The following is a 22,355-nucleotide window of genomic DNA, read 5'->3' as shown; positions in this document are numbered from 1 at the left end:
CTCAGAACATGTTTTTATTTTTGTGTATCATCAGAAGGATAGTACACACTAAAAAAAAAGTATTGGTGTAAATATTGAATATATATTAACTTATGTTGAGATAGAATGTGGAGAAATAAATTTACTATGTGCATTGGATGATCTGTTTATTAGAATGCACAAGAATATCTACAAACATTTATTTTCAGAAATTAATGTGCAATTTTATTTTTCATTAACAGGTTGTAGGTGCCACTATCTAGGCCAACATTTATTGTCTATCCGTTGCCCTTCAGAAGGTGGTGTTGAGTTTTCTTCTTGAACTGTTGCAATCCATGTGGCGTAAGTACATTTTTAGCTTCTGTAGTCAGGGGTAGTCCCAGGAGATTGACCCAAAGACAGTGAAAGAACAGCAATATAAATCCTCCTAACCCTGGTCTCATCCCATGTCCAAACCTTTCTGTCATCCCTGCCTCCTTGACCTGACACAACTTGCCCATCTTCTCGCCCACCTCTCTGCCCCACCCATCCCACTGACCAATCCCCACCACTCCCTACCTACGTTCACCTATTACAATCCCACCTACCTTCTCCAGCTCCAGCCTTCCTCTCTCTCCTTATTTCACAGCTCCCTTCCCCCTCCCCCATTTCTGAAGAAGGGTCCTGACTTGAAACATCACCCTTCCTACTCCTCTAATGCTGCCTAGCCTGCTGTCTTCCTCCAGCTCCACACTTCATTGTCTCTAATTCCAAATCAAGTTGGTTTGTGGCTTGGAAGTAAACTTGTAGGTCATGGTGTTCTTACACATCTGCTGCCTTTGATCTCCTGGGTGATAGAGGTCTTAGATTTAGAAGATGGTGTGTAAAGTGCTTTGGTGAGTTTACACAGTGCAGATGGCACACATTCCTGCCCTGAGCGTCAGTGGTGGAGGGAATGAACATTGAGGATGTCAGGAGGAATGCCAGTTAAGTGAGCTGCTGAGGTGCTTTAAACACAAAATCTGAAATTCTAGGTACTGGACCACAAATTCACTGCACATGTGGGAACTTAAAAATTAATTCCTCAACCTCAGTCCGTTCAAACTACGGGCAGGCATCATAATGTCACCAATTTTAAAGAACAGAGAGAATAAAAAGAACTTGAACAGCACTTATATTTCAAATGCTGCCACTTCCAACTTAAGATGTTTGAGTTGTCCATGGCCACTAATCCTCCTTTCTCTTTGCCGAGTCAAGGCCTGTCTAATTAAGTGGGAGAGGCCAGACCAATTGGAAGATGACTCTTACACAACAAAGTAGTTTATTGCATGATAGCAATTGGTCCAGTTTACATTAACTTGCCAGGCAAAGTTGTCAGTTAATAATTTATTTGTCCCCTTCTACAATTCATGCAGAACTCGTCTCTATCCACCTAAAGATTTGTGTGACATTGCCAGTTTTGTGAAGCTCAATGTAAAAAACATCAATTGTTTTGGAATCATTACTTTATGTTACACCTTCTTCTCAGCTTTTGATCCCCTTTGTTAACTATAACACACTTTGATATCTCACACATATCTCAATTACATTTACCCCTTCACCTACCAATTTCTGATTTAATAATGTAGGAAGTCTGGATGGTTTAGCATTTTCTCAGAAAATACCTACATCAAACTTGGAAGAGAGTTATGTCTTTTACTTGAGCATGTTGACTTTGATTCTGTTCAGTGGACCATTTGTCTACTGGAGCATCTTTTATCTCTTGTGAACATATTAACATACGAACAAAAAGCAAGAATTGCCAGATCACCCTCTTGGGTCTGTTACTTAATTTAATATGTTTATGTCTGATCTGATTGTTATCTCAAAACCACATTCCTGCCTTCCCCAATAAATTTGCTCTCTTTGCTTAATATGAATGTATCCACCTGTGCAGTTAAGAAAATAATCAAGGCTCTGTCTTCACCATCTTTTCAGGACGAGAGTTCTGAAATTCAAAACCTTCTGAGGAAAAAAAGCTTTGCCTCATCCCTTTCCTAAATGATTGATGCCTTTATTTAAACAGTGACCCCGGGACTAAATTCTAACACAAGTCAAAACTACGTCTCCAGATCTAGCCCATAAAATCCTTCAGTTTCTAACATGTGTAAATCAGGTTTTTTTTTACACTTGAAAACTCCAATAGGTATTACATACCTCTTTTCTTTCGTAAGATAATTAATACTGTACACAGTGCTCCAGGCAAGATCTCACCAGTGCCCTGTATGACTGAAGCATACTGTCCTCAATTTTATGTTCAATGTCACTCTCAATAACTTGTAATATTCTATTCACTTCCCCAATTACTTGCTGTGTGTTTGTATTAATAGTCAGGATAAGACACCCAGATCCAGCTACATCGCAGACCTCTGCAGTTTCTGCCCATTCATTTAACCTGTATCTGTCCTTTTGTAGCTTCCTTCCCTATGTTTCAAAAGTAATATTTGTATCTTTCTGTGTAAAATCAGCACATTTGCCAGTCCACCAGGCTTGCACATCTTTGGACTGTGGGAGGAAACAGGAGCACCAGGAGGAAACTCGCACAGACACGGGCAGAACGTGCAAACTCCACACAGACAGTAGCACATCAGTGCTAACCACACAGTGCCCCATGGTGGGCACTCTCCTTGGAACGTTTCATCCATGTTGGAATATATCTATTCTGCATGTTCTAAAATATCTCCTTAATTTGGCAACTGCATTCTTCTAGGCATATCCCTTAAGTTAAATTTAACAAGTTATTTTAGCTAGCTCAACACTGCCCTTTTTAGCTTGAACGGGGATTTGCAACAAACACTGGTCTTGCTTGAAAAGTGCAGATCCCATGAATGCATAATAAACCAGAGTGCCTCGTTCCCCTTCAATCACTTTTAATTCGCCTTTCTCACCCCACACACTTGCCCAAACATCCAGTTCAATAGGATAATGAAGAAGGTGTTTGATACGCTTGCCTTTATTGGTCAGTGCGTTAGGTATAGGAGTTGGGAAGTCGTGTTGCAGTTGTACAGGACGTTGGTTCGGCCACTTTTGGAATACTGCATGCAGTCCTAGTATCCCTGCTGTAGGAAGGGTGTTGTGAAACTTGAAAGTGTTCGGAAAAGCTTTACAAGAATAGTGCCAAGGTTGGAGGGTTTGCGCTATAGGGAGAGCTGATTAGGCTGGGTCTATTTTCCCTAAAATGTAGGAGTTTGAGGGGACGCCTTATAGAGGCTTATAAAATAATGAGGGGAATGGATAGAGTAAATAGACAAGGTCTTTTCCCCAAGGTGGGGAAGTCCAAAACTAGAGCGCATATGTTTAAGATGGCTGGGAAAAGATTTAAAAGGAACTGAAGAGACAACGTTCTCACGCAAAGAGTAGTGCATGTATGGAATGAGCTGCCAGAGGAAGTGGTGGCGGCTAATACAACTAAAACATTTAAAAGGCATTTGGATAGGTATATGAATAGGAAGGGTTTAGAGGGATATGGGGCAGATGCTGGCCAATGGGACTAGATTAATTTAGGTTATCCGGTGAACAAGTTGGACCCAAGTGTCTGTTTCCATGCTGTATATCTCCGTGGCGCTTTGACCTATCTGATAGGAGAGATGGCCCAACTTCACCTTTAATTACCTGCAAGCTGTACATTGGTGTCCAATTTGTACCTGCAGTTTGTTGGAGGAATGAAAGAAGACTCAAAGTATTGTCATCGAAGAGGACAATTTTGCCTCAGTGTCCTTCTAATTTTCAATAGATACATTTAATTATAGTCAAAACAAATATCAATGTCCAAACAAAGCCCTTTAATAGCTATTGTATAGCTCAGGCTAATGAAATTATTATAATAAACTGACTTTGCTATATCTGACAAGGACAGTTCCCTTGCGCAAGTGATCATGCACTCGTGAACTGAGCTCCACTTGTGTCAGCACTGCCGAGTCACCTTTTAGATGTAGGTTTCATTTGGAAATAAAGCACTCTTGCAAAATGAAAGTTAAACAATTTAGTCAGGTATTTATTTTCATTTCCCTACCCTAAACCAGAAGAAACTGACTACCCAGAGTTACTGAATAACCAACTTTCCACAAGGATTTACAGTATATCCCTAAATTTTATGTCAGGTTTGACAGGTTACGTTAGAATGACTGAATAACTGGGACTAAGATCGGATAAAATGAAACAACGGCAACAGTTAATGTTTCCTGTTGTCTTGAGCGGCAGTTTTACTGTAAGTTCGTGCAGTTTTGTCAGTCTTCTGTCTCCTGCAAAAATGTAATTTTTGTTTATTTCAAATGTAACTCAGAAGGCTGTTGGTGCATTGGATTCATAGAATGCCTTCACTTAGGAATTCACAATAAGGCGGAAAGTCATTAGAAGCCTGTATTTTCCTTCTTAACGTATATGCCAAAAATCAATCAGAATGCAGCTTAAAACATTGTAAGGCACAGCCATCAATTATATTGCAATGTGTATTTTTGTACAGTAAATTAAATATAACCGTGGACTGAAGGAAGGAAATTTTTGTGTATTTTTATTTTACCTTCATGACAATTTTGCATTTAGATTAATGAATCTCAACACACAATGATTATTATTTTTAGACCATGATCATTAGCAGTCGTTGGCGTGGTATTTGCTAAGGTAATTAATGGCAGCAATTAATACAGTCAGCCACTAAAAGTAGGATAAAAGGGAAATTGCTTGGACTCATACAGCTAACATTATGTAATAAGTGTGTGAAGCTAAAGTGACTCTAAAAAAAATAAATGATCACAGGAACAACTACATCTGAATCTTATTCTAAATTTTTCAACCTTCCTCATTACAAAGCTCTAGTGTGTAGATTTTTATTCAGGCTCAAAAAAATGAATTCTAATGTAAGCAGTGATGGTTGTGGAAATGGAAGAAATTATATTGTCATTGTTAACACTGTCCTATGTAATAGAAATATAACTCATACCTAGAGTGAGATCACAGTTTTGAGTGTTATATATACCTGAATTAGGTTGTGACACAGAAAAATGGAATCATTTGCAATCTCTATTTGATTCTATAAGCAAGTGTCAATATTTTTGCACTGGAGATCAAATGTGACTGTACTATTGTGCTCCTCAAGTTTGGAAGCACTGAGCTTCCTGTTTTTACAACAGAATTAAGTTTATATTAGCCAGCCTTTCCTTCTCATTTATCATTGATTCACTGAATGACTTTATTCAGTAGTTTCTTAGTATACAGTCAGTGTGCTTGCTTTTCTTAAACCAAAGTTAATTAGATATCAAAAAAACTAAAGAGCTGATTTTGCAATCCTTGTGAAATGGGCTCAGAAATGTTAAGCTTCTTGTGTAAAGCTAGCCAACACTGCAATGAGCTGAAGCCCAGCAATTGTCTGGGATCTGCTCACCTCGGCAATTAGTATGAGCCCCCAGTACAGTTGTGGCCTTGTGGTGGAAGCTAGTCTGATGAGGAATGCAGAAAGCATGGGTAGCAGCTCATAAGGAAATAGACATTTAAAGATAAGGAGCCACATAAAGCAGTAAAAATTATTTCAGCCTTCATTAATATTCAAAATAGATCTCAATTCTTTTAGCCTTCTTAAATTAACTGGTATGGTGGCTCAGTGGCTGCTGCCTCAGAGCGGCAGAGACATGGGCTCAATTCCATCCTTGGGCGACTGTCTGTGTGCAGTCTGCACATTCTCCCCATGTCTGTGTGGGTTTTCTCCAGGTACTCCAGTTTTCTCCCACAGTCCAAAGATGTACAGTCTAGGTGGATTGGCTGTGCTAAATTGCCTGTAGTGTTCAGGGAGGTGTAGATTAAGTGGGTTATAGGGGGGTGTATCTGGTTGGAGATGCCCTGAGGCTTGGTGTGGACTTGTTGGGCCAAAGGGCCTGTTCCCACACTGCAGAGATTTTGTGATTGTAAGTTGTAAGAAGTAAGGAGGGTAGTGAAGGATGAACTGTCAGGCAAAAATGAAACAACACAAAAGCCCATACTCAGACATAACATTGAGTCTGTGTGCCTTGCTGTTTGATGGCTAGTGAAATGGACATACTTCTGGACAAAGCAGGAGCATTGGAGGAGCTAGTCTGTTTGGTCCTTCAAGGACACTGCCCATCAGATGCCAGAGCACCATACACTTCAAATAGCATGGTGGCTCAGTGGCTAGCACTGCTGCCTCACAGTAGCAGGGACCTGGGTTTGATTCCACCCTCGGGTTACTGTCCATGTGGAATTTACACATTCTCTCCTTGTCTGTTTAGGTTTCCTCTGGGTGCGCTGGTTTCATCCCATAGTCCAAAGATGTGTAGGCTAGGTGGATTGGCCGTGCTAAATTACCCTTAGTGTTCAGGGATGTGCAGATTAAGTGGGGTATAGTGGGATATGCCCAGGTGGGACATTCTGAGGGTTGTTCGGCCAAAGGGCCTGTTCCCGCACTGTAGGGATTCCATGTTTCAAACAGTGGCAGATGGGTTCAAAGCCCTCTCCAGTATCTGAGAAGCAAAGACTTTAAGGAAAAATTAGCAAAATGGTGTTATGATTAAATAAAATGAGTTTCCAGAGCAAAGACCTAAGGTTCTGCCACAAACTTGGTCCACATTTGCGGTTAGCCATGTAAGGCCCCCAAACATCCTCACAGCATTGCTTCACGAAATGCAAATCACATTTGATCACCTTAACATTCTTACAGTTTCCACGGGATTCACACAGCATATCTTTGCAACATAGCCAAGTCACATGATCAAAAACTGACCCTCAGGTTGTCCTGGCAATTGAACACATGATTACACTATGTATGCACACCTTTAAGTTGCAATTGAAAATTACTTTTATGTTTGCATGCAAATTATAGGGAGTGCAAGAGAGCTGTCTGCATCAGAGAAACAGCTGCTAAATCCCAGATATTTGACATGTTTGAGGAGTCCATCCAAAACAACTTTGTATATCATATAAGAAAAGTATACCAAAAGAATGAGGATATTTGAAACAGTGGGCCTATATCAAACGCACATCCTACCTATTTCATTTCACTCAGGCCAACACAGAAATATCTTAAATACAGTACTTCTCAATATGAGCTCTGGTCAGAAATGTTTCTGGAATTCAACATTCTAATATCTGTCCCATAGTGACACACAGGACTGGGAGTGCAAATCAGTTCTCTGATCAGTCTGCAACACTCTCAATGAAATTTTTGGTTACAACTTAGCTGCATGTCCCCCAAACAATACATTAGCAACCTTTTGAACCCATTAATTGGAGCAGAATGCAGATACTGATGGCAGAAAAGGAACAGGAATTGGCTAAGGTTATTGTGGTACAATGGTAATGTCCATTCCTCTGAGACAGGAGGCCCAGGTTGAAGGTCTCCACTGCTCCAGAGATATGTAATAACAATCATGAGCTGGCATATGAACAAATTAAATGAAATCTGATCAAAACCATGGCTTTCAGAACATGTGATATCATTCTCTGAGACTTCAGCAACTTTAAATAATACCACAAACATCCAAACACCTCCACAATTTCAGACACAGCCAATAGAAATTAATATGAAATAAACTTTGATTCATATGTTGATGCTTTAATTGTAGGGTTTAATGTTAGTTTTTTAACCCTGTTGCAGATTCTTCCTACGATGGAATGCATGTTCATCTGTGCCAGATTAAAAGGTGGTATGGTTTAAGCTGGAACGATCAAATATGACAAACACACCTAGAGAAACATTAGTTTCGTACTGTGACTAATGTCACAACCTGCCTTCCCTGTACACTGTCACTGCACATTCCCATGCTATGCTAATATGATGCTGAATGGAGTACACCCCACCAGCATCAGAAGAATGCATTGGCAGTGTAGATACCATTTGGATGTTATTGCCATTCATACACAGATTTGCACTTTTCATAATTACCTTGGTTAGTAGAAAGTGTATAAAGCATAGCAACATTTGAGGGCATCTAGAGATTTAATGAATGAAAACAAACCATTCCTTATGATTCTTGAAAAATTGTCACTGGACGCAAAACATTAATTGTCTTCTCTCCGCAGATGCTGCCAAACTAGCTGAGTTTCTCTAGCAATTTCCTGTTTTATTTTGTATTTGCAGCATCCCCAGTTCTTTGATTTATTCATTATTGTTAAACCTTTGGAAATATTTACCAGTAAAATTTCAAGATACTAGGAGTTTGGAAAGAAGGCTAAGCTCCCAAAATGTACGAATCCTTTTTAGGCATGCAGTTCCAAAAAAAACAAATCTGAAACAGAAATCCATCCCACTTCAAACATGCCAACCTTCAGGTTTAATAGAGGGAGGTACAAGGATTGGAAAATTAATCAGATGTCAGATGCTTATTTAATTATTTTAATGAGGCCATGTGCTAAAATTTCAACAGTCATTCTATGTCAAACATATTCAACTGGTTTTCCCAGATCTCCTTAAAACCAAGCAGTACAAGGAGGTGATAAGGCCTGAATCTAAAGTGTCATTATTAGCCCTAAGCTTCATTGAGCCACAAAGAGTAGTGATGATTCTTCCGGACCCAAAAGAGATTCTTGGTCTATAATACGTCCCACCCTCCCCATGCAGTCATTGGATCACACACCAACTCCCTGCTCTCGTTGAACACAAACTCTCATAATGCTGTCAATTATAATAATGAGGTTGAAGATATTTGAGTAAAGGACATTGATAGATTAAACAACTCGAACAAATATAAAACAAAACCCTGGGACACTTGGGCCCTGATTGTTGTTCCTCAGTCAGGTTTGCAGAGTTTGGAAAAATCCTAGCTCTGCAAACCTGACCTTTAGAAGTGGCCACTGAACCGAATATTGACTTTCTGTAGTGTAGGTAGGATGTCAGGGTGGGTTATGGGCTGGTTTGAGAATTGGGCCAGGTGCACTGGGAAGAGCTGAGGAGGCAGCCAGTTCACAAGGTGGGCTGAATGGAAAGCCAACTTGGGGAATCGAACACCATCAATGCCAACTCATGTCAACCCATACACCAATCCACCCCTATCATCTTTTATAACCCTGTGCCAACTTTCACCACATTCCACCATAATCATCCATCATACCCAGTATGAACTTGCACACATATATCTATCTTCCATGGCCTCTGATACACACATACCAAGCCAGAATCTCCCATGACCCGATATTCTTCATAAACTACAAAAACAAACCCAGGGACATTCATATTCCTGATGCCAAATCAGTCTCAACTTATAGCCCCTGCCCATTCACCCACTGCCTTTCCCACTCCATGCCAATTCATTTATTATCCAGCACTAGCACAGTTCAGGACTCTTTCTGGAAGAACATAAAGTTATCAGTCTGTTGATGACGTCACTATTGAAAAGAAACACACTCATTGATACAAAAAAAATACATTGGAATTGTTTCCTTATTAAAGTAAACATTTCACTTTTTTTATTCATTCATGGGATGAGGGCAGTATTCCACCCCTAATTTCCCAGAGTGCAGTTAAGAGTCAACCTCAATGTTGTGGGCCTGGAGTCACATGTAGGCCAGACCAGGTAAGGATACCAGTTTCTTTCATTAAAGGACATTAGTGAACCAGACACATTTTTCCAACAATTGGCAATGGATTCACAGTCATCATTAGACTCTTAATTCCACATATTTATTGAAATCAAATTCTAGCATCTGCCATGGTGGGATTTGAACCTGGGTCCCTGGAACATTATCTGAGTGTCTGGGTTAACAGTCCAGTGATAATACTACTAGGCCATCAACTTGAATGTTCAAACACTTGAGTAAATAAGCATTTCACTTTAAAAGAATAAACATCTCTATTCTATAAGCAATTTCAGCTGCACAGAAAAATGCTCTGCCAATACGTGCACCATTGTGAAAATTATAGTTTCAGAAATCAGCCTTACAGCATAAATCCTTTAATGTCTTACACGAACAGACACTTTGAAATACCTATCACTGTTCTTTATTAACCATGTGCAATTCATTTCTGGACAGTTCTTTCATAACTTTGCTGATGCCAATTAGTCTATGCTCTCCTTAAGAAGAAACATGTCTTTTCCCAATCATCTGGGTGCCTTTCTTCAACGAAAGTCTGGCTTATCTTCAGCAAAGCTAGCCATGATCAATCAAAAAGGGGAACAATAAAACCTGTTCCTCTATCCCTCATCCATCTTACCTCCTTAATCCTCCTCACCCTCACACAGTCCATACCCTACCTCTGCAGCCTATATAACCTAAAGCATTCTTCACATCGACAAAGCCCCTTGTGCCTCCAATATCACCCTATGCAGCTTTGCATATCCCTATTGATGTGGATTCATTGGTCAAAGATAACTGCCAGTGTTACATGAGATAACAAAGTGTGAAGCTGGATGAACACAGCAGGCCAAGCAACATCTTAGGAGTTTTTGTGCTCCTGAGATGCTGCTTGGCCTGCTGTGTTCATCCAGCTCCACGCATTGTTATCTCGGATTCTCCAGCATCTGCAGTTTCCATTACCTCTGCCAGTATTGTATGGTCTGAGTGCTGTATTATATGTTAACTCGCATATATTGTGGCATCCGTCAGTCTCGAGACCATGGATCTGCGCCTGGAGAGTTTTGATTCAGCTGCTGATGATAGCGCAGTGTCTATTGTGGCTGTACAGGCCCACACTCTCATAACTTATATTACAAATGTCAGTCTCATGCTTAGACAGATGTCTTGAAGTTTGTGAACAATGCAACATATTTACATTGCTACAATATCACAAACTTGTACATAATCTGGCATCAGTGCTTACTGATGCTGCTGCACATGACATACATGTAACTGACAACAGTTATTAAACTGGAAGGGTGATAAAGGGTGAGGTAGGTATCTTTATACTGGAATGTCACATGTCATGGTGTCACCTAACTTGCCTTAAAATAAACTGCCTGTCTGGTCTAGAATCTATACAGTAATACAACACCCATGGACCTTTATACAACCAGTAGTACAAAGTTTTCAAGAAGGTTTGCAGCTCCACTTGTGGATGAGATTGTAGACACGCTCGCCGAGACAGTGCGTTTGGCTGCTAACGTTTCATATGAGATTGGGACAACACGTCCATAATCTCACAAGCCAAACAGAGACACACCAGGGAATTCCTAGAGGCCTGGCCTTCCATCTGGAACTCCATCAACAAACACATTGAATGAGACCCTGTGTACAAACTACTGAGAAACAAAACTGGAAGTAATACTCAGCACCACAGCAAACCAAGGCATGCAAATAACAAACAGGACAGAACAGCCATGCTTCACCAGAGGTGCACCTACAATGTTACCTAGCAGGGAGACAAAATGTTTGCAATCAAACCTATCAGCTCATCGAGCATGCCTACAACCTCATTCAGTAGCACCTACTTCTACACCCCCCTAACTGTTCCCCCTTAACCACAACATTAATTAATTGGGCAGGACCTTATTGAGATTTGAATGATGTGGCTATGGTGTGAAATGTGGCTGAGTTGCACAAAGCCCAGTGAAGCCTATCTTGATATCAAGAGCAACTGACTGTGCCTTTCAATTTAGTTCTGGGTGTGAATGTGATATTCTTGCTTGGCAGGGTTGAGTTGCCCATTAAGGGGATTATTGCTTGTTAACAACCATAATAATGAGACACCTTAACTCAACAAATCACCACCTTCTATTCTACTATCCACATATAGAAAGCAGATGTCAGGATTCTCGGCATGGAAGTCAAGGCAGTTATCTGGAGACTGTAACTCACCACCAGCTGTGAAGAGCCTTCATCAGCATCTCAGGGCACAATCTATGGGTGTCAGTCACATGTACCACTCATCGACAGGCATTGGTATCTGATTAATGCTGACTCCTCAGGATCTTTATGACATCTCTCCAATCCACTTGCAGAGCTGTGAGGAAGCTCAGACCGACCTTTCATAGCACATCTCCAACAACTGGCATTGAAGGGCTGCAAACAGAGACATTTTGTACACAGAGACAGGAACACAGCTCATGGATTGGACTAGGTGACATCTTAGGGTTGCTCACTTGGCACTCACTTACTCCGTACCTCCCCGCATGTTCACATCATCCTTCCCTTACATTGCCATGCCAAGTCTGTTAGCACATTGGCGCTTCAGCCAGAGCCTAAGGGTTATCAGAAACGTTGTACAGATTTGCTCTTTTGCAAAGCTATATAGGCAAGTTGCTTGTTATGCTTGTCAGTATTGATCTTCCTGGAGAGTAGCACCTTACTCTGTGGCACAATCTAGCATCAATCTATCAATCCATCAATCAATGACTGACAACGTGTTCTGGCTGCCTGCACATCTAACACTAATTCAACCAAATGGCATTGTCAAAAAGTGTTTGGAGCTAGTCTTCAGGATAGCCAAAGTGGGACTGTGTAATTCAGCAGATCCCTATCAGGACTGTGGGGGCTCATTGCCAAAAGTGATAGGTGTAGTTAAGGGCCTGTGGGGAATACAGAGGCATATATAGAGCTGTGGCAAAGGATGCTGATGAAGCCAAAGACTAGATATAAGGGGTATGAATAAAACAGCATCAGAGGGTGAGGAGGGCTAGGGATCGGGAGGTTTTTCACAGTGACCACCAACATGGCCTCCACAAGGGGACTGTAGAGGACCATGATGGGCGTCTACAAGGTGTAATATCAGGGTTCCGAGGGCAAAGAGGAAAGTTGAACATAAAGTTCAAACTTGTGGGCCTGCACATAGAAGGGGTGGAAATAGGCTTTTGAAGTAAAAGGGAACGTAGGGTCTCAGAGAGAGAGAGACCCTCGGACCGAACAGGCTGAGTAGTCAGTGTTCACCACAATCTGTGTCTTCTGCATCATTTGCTGCTCATTAGATATTAACTGGAAAATGGCTGGAACAAGTCCCAGGATGGATGAAGATAGTGTCAGTTTGATGGGTGTAAGCATGAGATCGACATCTGCTGGATATTTGGACATTGAAGGAACAAATACACAAAGCATGCATTTGAAAACTACAAAAATGTTTAATTTTCAATAATTTGCATTCTTGAATGATAGAGCTATGCCTTCCATATCAGAGTGTTGTGTGTCTTGTATGGAGAAGCATGTCTGGCCACCAGCATATTCCACCACTGTCAGTTCTAATAGTTAATTTTACGGGTTTGTGCCTTATAGTCCCAACACAGGTCATTGTCAGCATAAATGCAGTCACTGCTGGGGTAATGGTCTCAGTGGCTGCCTTCCTTAGAAGATGAAAGTGTTGGAAGGAGGACCAGAGGTGATAGTAAGCCCAGGAGTCATAGCAGGCTAACAGGAAAGTCAAGGACCACCAGTTTATGGAGATATCATAGCTGTGGACGATTGGGGATCAGCAGGAAAGCCAGAGATTTTTCCTCAACTCAATTTCTTATGGATGAGTAAAGAGCAGTGTCAATGCAGGTACTTTAAGTCCTGGGACAGTGTGACAGAACTATGTCAGATTCTAAAGTGGGAAGGCATCCTCTCCTTCCAGCTGATCAATTGACAACAGTAACGAACACAGTGCAATCAGCATCCTCCAGGGAGTGATGGCAGATCTGTGTGGGACCTCTCAGTCATGCCCCTCCAAATGTATCAGGACAGTGACTGGTGCCATCTGTACACCGATGACAATTTATGAATGGTCAGGTTGGTGCTACGGCCCAGGAAGTAAGGTTTAGAAATATAGCTGGCTTACATTGTGCAGTGTGCCATTGACTGTACACACGGGGCAATGAGAGTGCCGTGTGACAACACTGGGCACTTCATCAACAGCTCATTGGGCTCCATTTTATTAATATGCAGCTTTGTTGCTGCTGCTGTCGCTGCTCAAACTGACTTCCTTGCTGCTCAGACTGTCCTCCTCAATGAATAAAACCAACATCTCGTGTTTAAAATGAAAGAAAAAGTTAATAAAAAGAGCCAAGCGATGCCTACAGAATTTTTGCATCACAGCTTTCTTTGTTCATTTTTATGCTATTTGCTGGTGACTTAAAGGTCATTCTCAGGTCCTCTGGCGTTATGCAGAGTGAGGTACACCTTTAATTCCTTTGCACTACATCAAAGCCCGAGAAAACAGGCAGTGATGAAGGCATCTGGGAGTTGGCCACAAAAATCATGGTAAGTTAACTGGGCATTTTCTGGTGGCATTTTCATTGGATGGATTTGTTTCGATGGTAATCAGAAGTTTCTGGGCCACTTTGTTAGGAAGGACCAGGTAGTCAGACTAAAATATTTTCCATCATAAGCTGACATTAAGGAAGAACAGTAAATGACAAAAACTACAGGCAGTACATTTGAAAACATAATACACTTATAACAATATAGACAAAATAATCTATGGCACAAATTAATTTAAATAGATTTGATTTAGTAACCATTACTGGGATGTAGTTGTAGGGCAAAGAAGGTTAAGACAGAAATATTCAAGGGTATTTCCCTTTTAGAAAAGAAAGCAAAAATCGAAAAAAAGCCAAGGTAGTCCTGATAATAAAAGATGAGTTAAAGGCAGTAAAGAAAAAGAAACTTAATCTAGGAAATCATGATTAGCGTCAGCATGGTTGAAGCTAAAAGTAAATACTCAAGAGGATAGTTTATTAGTCTGCTAAAATTATAATATTATGGACAGAGTATAAATCATGAAATTAAAGGAGCACGCAACAAGGATAATACAATTATTATGGGATATTTTATTCTTCATTTAGTCTGAGCAAACCAAATTGATAAATATGGCTCCGAGAAAGTGACCATGCAAAGCATTTGATACAATTTTCTTGGAGAATATGTTGAGAAACCAATTAGAGAATGTATTGGTTTAGATCTAATATTATCTAATAGGAAAGCGTTAAGAAGTAATCTTACACTGTAGGATCCTTTGGGAAAGAGGGTTCATAATCATCATATGAAATTCTATTATATTAAGTTACAACAACGGCCTTAAATTTAAAGAAAGCTAATTGCAGAGGTATGAGGTGTGGGTTAGCTGAGATAGATTAGGAAATTAAATTGAAAGGTATCATAGGAGACAAGGAACAGTAAACAGTTCACAATATAATTCTTCATTCTCAATAACTTCCCATTATTTCACAAAGAAAAAGCAGCACTGGGAAATGGTACAACCATCTTAAGAATGGTATTAGATCAAAACAGAAACTTAGGAAATTGCTCAAAAGGATAATAAGGTTAGTGATTCAAAGCTTTTCAAAAACAGCCAAAGAATGACTGATAAAGAAGAAGAAAATAAAATCAGAATGAATTAATAAGAAACATTTAGTTTTAAATTATAAAACCTTTTATTAGTATGTAAAAGGAAGAACCCAGTGTCGGTAAGTATATGTTCCATAGCAGAGCTAGGTGCCATTATAATAGGGAATGATAATATGGCAGAAATATTAAACAATTGTTTCCTTTCTAAAATCATGGTAGAAGACACAAGGTGCATAACAGAAATTGTGGAGGACATCAGATTCAGTGAGAATGCAGAACAATCAAAGTTAGTAAAGTAAAAATGCTGGAGAAATTAATAGGACCAAAAGTTAACAAATTGCCTTTTCCTGGTGGTTTAAATTCTGAGGATTTAAGAGAGATGGGTGTAGAGATAATGGATGTCTTATATAATCTTCAGAATTCTTCAATTCAACCAGGGTTCTTGCAATTTGGAAGGTAGTATATGTAATTCATTTCAGAAAGGAAGGGGAAAGAAAATTGGCAATCGTGGGCGAGTTAACATGGCATCAGTAGCATGGAACTTAGCAGAATCTATTATTAGGGAACGGTAGCAGGACAATTGAAAATTCACCATGTATTAGACACTTTCAACACATGTTTCTGAAAGAGAAAATGCACTTTGCAAATTAATTTGGATTTTCTTTTCAAAGGGATAGCAGGATCTATAAAGAAAATCCTGTGAATATCATTACCCTGGATTTTCAGAAGGCATTCTGACAGGACTCCGCTCAAGGTGTTACACAAGATTAGGGTCTATGGATTTCATGTAATGTTAGTAAAAATTGAAGATTTATTAATGGACATAAAAACAAAATGTAGAAACAAATGATTCATCTTTGGGGCAGCAAAGTGCAACCCAAGCATTGACTCAAACAGCATTTCTATGCAGGACAATCGATTGACGTCATGTCACATTCACTGTCTACTACCAACACTTCCTAGCAGCAGTGTGTAGCATCTACACAATGCTTGCAGAAGTTCATGAATACACCTTCAAAAGTCAATGACTTGAATAAGAAAACAAAGTGTACTATCTCACAGATCATACAAAACTAGGTAGGAAAGTTGCCTGTGAAGATAACACAAACAAGCTACAATGAAATACAAAATGTTTATGTAAATAGGCAAGATGTTGGCAGATGAGTATGATATAGGAAAATGAGAAATCTTTGATAAAATGAATGGATAAGCATAATTTGTTAATAAGATGTGGGGTTAGTAAATAATATTGTTTAGAGGGGTTTAAGTGTCCTTAGAGAATGAAACATGAAAGGCTAACAGGAAGGTAGTGCACACAATTAGGAAGACAAAGTAAACAAAGAACTGCAGATGCTGGAGATCTGAAACACACCAAAACAGAAATTGCTGGAGAAACTCAAAAGGTCTGGCAACATCTATGGAAAGAAAACACAGTTAACTTTTGATTTCAGTGACACTTCTTCAGATTCCATCATTCCATCAATGCTCAATGTTGTGCAGAATTTTTTACACTTGCAGCTACTTTATCACTGTAGAAGCCCTCCTTTGAAAATATGTTTTGGAATTAAGTTCTAAGAATGCCTATATTATTTTAGGCTTCTGAACCATTACTGTACGACATGTGAATGGAAATGATATCTCCAAAACATTGGTGCACTACCTTGTTGCTCCTTTAATTTAGTGATTTATGATCTTCTTTTGTAAAGAGTTAAATAGTAATATTATCAATTTTGTAATTTAACAGCAACGTTGATGAGCCCACCTTCAGAGTATTATGGATAATTTTACATTGCCTTATTTCAGAAATGATTGAAGTTCCTGAAAACTTCACTAGATTGATGCCTGGAATGAAATGACTCTACTATAAGTAGTGATAAGAAGAATAGGCCTTTATTCTCTGGACTTGAGTAACATGAGAGAAACTATGCAATTCTTAGAGGCCTTTATGTGGTAGACTCTGAGAGGCTGTTTGCTGAATTGAAATGTTGGTTGCAAACGTAGGGTTAAGGGTTCGTGTCATATTCACATGAAGGGAAAATTCTTCATTCAGAAAGTTGTGCAGCTCTGGAAGTCTCTACCCTAAGGCAGTGAATATTAGCCATTGAGAGTATTCAAGACTGTGATTAATTTATTTTAGGCACAGAAGGCTATGTAGTTGAGGCCAGAAAGTGGTTTCAATAGTGCACCACAACCTTATTCAAAAGTAGTAAACAGTGGAAATGCTCAACATATTACAATGGATTTTCATGGGGATGAAATATCAGAATTGTGTTTTCAAAAAATTCCCTTGTTGAAAAAGGAGGCACATTATCATCACCTTCTCAAAAGCAATCAGACACATGCAATAGATGCTGTTCTTACTAGTGATACAAAATTCATAAAAGTGAACAAAAGCATATTGGTCCAGATATTCAGGTCAGGGTCAGAAATGTTATTTCCAATCCTGATCAGATTAATAACTATCTGATGAACTTTAGATATTTTTTGAGCTGGAGATTCTTGGACTGAGGCCTGCTTTTGCAAACTGTCCAGGAATCCATCAATCCAAAAGCAAAGATTTTTATCTTCATAGTAACTATGCTTTCTTTGGCAGCACTCACTGTACTGTTTTGTGTGATTGATATGTTTGAATTTGAATTTGAATGATTTATTGTCACTTGCATTTTGCCGTAAATAATACTGTAAGGTACAGTGAAAAGCTTCAACTGTTACCCCAATCTTGTGCCATTCTGAATAGTTTAAGAATAAACAGAATGAAGAGACATATCTGAAAGAGAACCTACCTTCATTCTGCTGCCTACAACACGAGTCCTGAATCAGCTCAGCCTAGAGTATAGGGAGTTAGATTGATAGGTCCTCTCATTGCTCAAGCTAAGGGCTCTATTAGAGTGCCAGTTGATTGGGGATTTATGGTGCCCAGTGAGGAGGATGGTGTATAAACTGGATAGTATGCCAGGTGAATTTGGGATGCCACTGTGCTAAGTAAGTGAATGTCTGGTTAGGGTGACCGTTTTTGGAGGCTGTCAGATGCAAAGTACCCACTGGAAATTTCAATTGTGGGCAATTCCAACAGACCCTGTTCCATTGGATAATCTGCGTGACCCTGACATGCAACTCCAGCCTCTGCTGCTCCAGTGACTCTCTGTCCATCAGACATTCTAGGTCATTGTTGGCAGACATACACTTTCTCATTCTGAAGAATATGTTGACAAATATTAAGATGTTGTTTGTTTATTTAGAATATAGACAAAGAGAAAAAGCTTTTTCAACATTCTGCTGGTTCAAATGTAAGAATTGCCATATACTAGCAGATTAAGAATATTGGAGCAAGAGCCATCTTAAAGACAAAAACATGTCGGAATTTAGGACATCGAGTAACTTACCCCCGAGTCCCCAAAGCCTGGCTGCTATCTACAAAGCACAGGTCAGGTGTGTGATGAAATGCTTCCCATTCGCCTGGATAAGTGCAACACCAACAACGTTCAAAGGACAATTGATTGACACCATGTCACCTTCACCCCCACTACTACCAACACTTACTAGCAGCAGAGTGTAGCATCTACGCAATGCCTGTAGAAGTTCATGAATACACCTTCAAAAACACCTTTCAAACTCACAACTGTTACCATCTGGAAGAACAAGGGTAGCCACTACATGTTCCCCTTCAAGCCACTCACCATTCTGTCTATTATGAAATATATCATGACCCATTCAGTATCACTGGGTCAAAATCTTGGGACTCCATTCTTAGAGCGCTTGTACATACCTACAACAAATGAAATGCAGTTGTTCAAGGCATCCACTCAAACGCAAACAGGAATAAGCAATAAATATTAGTACGGCCAACAACATCAACTTCACATGAATGAATAATGATAAAAAAAACAGAGACTTTTAGATAACCACCAGAAAGAGCAGAATATCCTTGACCATTAGAATTGGTTGTCCTGCTAGCTCTTTGTGCAACGGCAATGTCGACAGCTATGAAAAACTGAATGGCCACCTGCATTCAAAGTTTCTCAGCTATCTACAAGTATTATGGGACTCAAAGTTGAGTTGTACACACAGAGAGTAAACAAACATGTATTAGAAGGATTTGGCTATATTTAATGGATCTTTTGTGGTATTATTCATGAGTAATCTTGTTGGCAGAATGTGATTATCGTTGAGTTTCTAACCTAGTATGCGTTTTCCTAACCTCTGTCATAAATATATTAAATCTACTTCATTCATAGACACTTGCAAACTGCTGATGTGAAGAAGAAAGGTGTTTGTGGTCTATTACTGACTTTCCTTCAAATAGATTCACATCTCTAGCAAACAATAGCACCTGGTGACATTTGGACTGTGGTGGAGGCATGTCTGGCATGTCCTCTTGAGATTATCCTTGAGCTCGGGTTGCTTCCCTAGCTTGATGGCACTGGTAGCAAAGGGGATATGCCAGACCATTGGTTTAAGAATTGTTTGAATACAATTCAACTGCTGTTGATGGTCCATTGTGCCTCATTGATGTCTAGCTTTGAATTATTAGTACAACTTGAAACCCATCGTTTCTGTGTGATGGGAGTACTAAGTAACAGGTTGGATGGTTTCCTTGGTGTGAAGATGAATATTCGACTCGACAAGAGTTGCAGGGTGGCTATTCCCATATTGTGATAGTAGTATCTATGTCAAATTAATTGGTGAGAATAAGGTCACAAAGACTTTTCATTTCTTTTTTACCTCTCTCAACAACCTGTTGCAGACCCAGTCTAACAATTATTTCCTTTAGGATTGGCCAGCTCATCAGTAGTGGATAACATGGTGTGAAGCTGGATGAACACAGCAGGCCAAGCAGCGTCAGAGGAGCAGGAAAGTTTGATGTTTCGGGTCGAGACCCTTCTTCAGAAATGGGGGAGGTGAAGGGGATTCTGAAATATAAAGGGAGACAAGGGGGGTGGATAGAAGATGGCTAAAGGAAAAATTAGGTAGAGTGGAGACAGACAGGTCAAAGAGGTGGGGTTAGAGCCAACGAAGGTGAATTTAGTTGGGTAGTTAGGGAGGGAATAGATCAGTCCAGGGAGGACGGACAGATCAAGGAGGCAGGATGAGGTTAGTGGGTAGGGGATGGGGGTGGGGCTTGAGGTGGGAGGAATGGTTAGGGAGGCAGGGACCAGCTGGGCTGGTTTTGGGATGTGGTCGGGGAGGAGAGATTTTGAAGCTTGGGAAGTCCACATTGATACCCTTGGGCTGCAGGGTTCCCAAGCAAAATATGAGATGCTGCTCCTGCATCTTTCGGGTGGAGTCATCATGACAATCTGCTCCCTCTGCTCCAATCCCAAACTAAATTAAAAAAGCATTGCTACAATGATGCCACCCTCAGCATTCCTCCCACCTCAAGTCCCAGCCCCATTTCCTACTCACTAACCTCATCCCGCCTCCTTGACCTGTCCGTCCTCCCTGGACCGACCTATCCCCTCCCTAACTCCCCACCTACATTCACCTGCACTGGCTCTAAGCCCGCCACTTTGACTTGTCTGTCTCCTCTCACCTCATCTTCTCCTTTATCCATTTTCTATCCACCTCCCCCGTCTTTCTATTTATTTCAGAATCCCCTTCCCCCTCCCCACCATTTCTGAAGAAGGGTCTCGATCTGAAACATCAAACTTTCCTGCTCCTCTGATGCTGCTTGGCCTGCTGTGTTCATCCAGCTTCACACCGTGTTATCTCAGATCCTCCAGCATCAGCAATTCCTACTATCTCTCTCATCAGTAGTGGTGCTGCTCGGCCACTCATTCTGTTGGCCATTGATGTTTCTTCATCTAGAGTACATACTGTGCCATCCTCTGAGTTTCTTCCAAGTGGTTAACATGGACGTATACGTATTCATCAGCTGAGGGGTTGTTAATTGGTATTCAGCAGGAGGTTTCCCTGCCCATGTTTGACCAAATGCCATGAGACATTATGGGTTCTGATGACACCGTTGAGGACTTTCAAGGAGTCTCCCTCCTACCCTCATTCCACTGTGCTGCCACATCTGGTGGCCTTACTGATGGGACAGTACATAGAAAGAGATGGTGCTGCTGATGTCTGGGCACGATTTTGAAGATGCAAGAATGTTGGAAATGGGATTGCCAAAAAGAAGAGAAAGGCTTAAGACATATTGAAAGGATACAACAATGAAAGAGAGTTAACTGCATGGGATTACATGGGCAATGGGTGACTAACTGAAGGAGATGGAGAACAATGACTAACCAGTAAAATGGTGTCTCCAAAAATGAGAGAAGTCAAAACAAGAAGAAAAATGTCTCCCATTTTCTTACAGTTGAAGCCTCATCAATTAAAAAATGAACCTCGCAACCATTAAAATGCTTTCATATTGGAATGGAGAAGTCAGGGTTGAAAGCACGTTTGGAGTATTTGAACATCTCACCCTCTGGCCTTGTTCCCTACTGAAAGGGGGAATGGGTAAATATTGGTGCTGAAATTTCCATGAGTGAGTAAGACAAAAATAAGGAGGCTATGGCCAGCTGAATGAGTAGGTATTTAATTATATTTCTGCCATAACTTCATGTTTATAACACATATGGTAATAACAATAATTAACTTTAATGAACATTTTATGTAAGTCAAGAAATTAACAGCTGCCTTGTGCTACCTCTTTATCCTTGAGATATTGCCACTGTGAAGATCTAATTTTTATTTCTGTTGGCATTTCTCCACAGAAGTAACTCAATAGCCAACTCTTACAGAAGAAAACCTTTTGCCAATACCTTTATTTCACACTAGCTTTTATCTCATCTCAGGTGGTATTTTCTCTATTAATAGTAAATACATCAATCTATTACATGGAAACTTCAATTATTTCAGATATATTAATGGCCAACTTCTAACCTATAACCAATAATTGATGGACGAAAATTGTACAGCTAAACTACAGCATACACACAACTGCAAAACTTACATAACTTGTAATCTAAAGTGGAAACAACTTATATTCTATTAACCCTGCAAACAACAGAGTTTGGGACTGAAGAACCTGTTTTTTTGATAAATGGATTGTATATGATATATGATTTTATTGCATCTCATACTTCTAATGCCAAAAGCAGCACTGCCGTGGCTTAAGAATGTTAATGGAAAAGAACATAGAGTTGTGAGACTTTATGGATAAGGTGATGGATGGT

This window comes from Stegostoma tigrinum, chromosome 14, assembly GCF_030684315.1.
Source record: "Stegostoma tigrinum isolate sSteTig4 chromosome 14, sSteTig4.hap1, whole genome shotgun sequence".
NCBI lineage: Eukaryota > Metazoa > Chordata > Chondrichthyes > Orectolobiformes > Stegostomatidae > Stegostoma > Stegostoma tigrinum.
This window is presented reverse-complemented; position numbering follows the sequence as displayed.